Genomic DNA, 509 nt, shown 5'->3' on the forward strand with positions numbered 1-509 from the left:
AAAGAAACTACCTAAATATGATGAAGATATTATTTTTAAATCATAAAAAAGCATATGAAACATGAAATACTTCAGTCATTGTTATTGAATAGAAAACAAGACAGTACATCCACTATCACTAATAATATTCAATATTGTTTTTGAAGAATTTAGCTAGTGTAATAAGTGAAGAACAAGAAACAACCTATATATATATATATATATATATATGAACAGAAGAGATAATTGTCTTTATTTGCAGATAATATTGCATCCCTAAAAAATTCTATGAGACAACTAGAAAACTATTGAACTAATAAATTAATTTGTAATGTGATTACAGGATAAATTTATTGCAATCTATAACTAGAAATATAGCTAGAAGTGGATATAAAGGGAAGCCCATTGATAACAGCAGAAAGAACAAAAGGAAAAATTGACAAGAAAGTACATAACCTGTATGAAGAAAAATATAAAATTTATTAAAGGACTTAAATAAGATCCGAATAAATTTTAAAAATCATGTTTTA

Source organism: Galeopterus variegatus, unplaced genomic scaffold, assembly GCF_000696425.1.
Source record: "Galeopterus variegatus unplaced genomic scaffold, G_variegatus-3.0.2 Scaffold2044, whole genome shotgun sequence".
NCBI classification, from domain to species: Eukaryota; Metazoa; Chordata; class Mammalia; order Dermoptera; family Cynocephalidae; genus Galeopterus; species Galeopterus variegatus.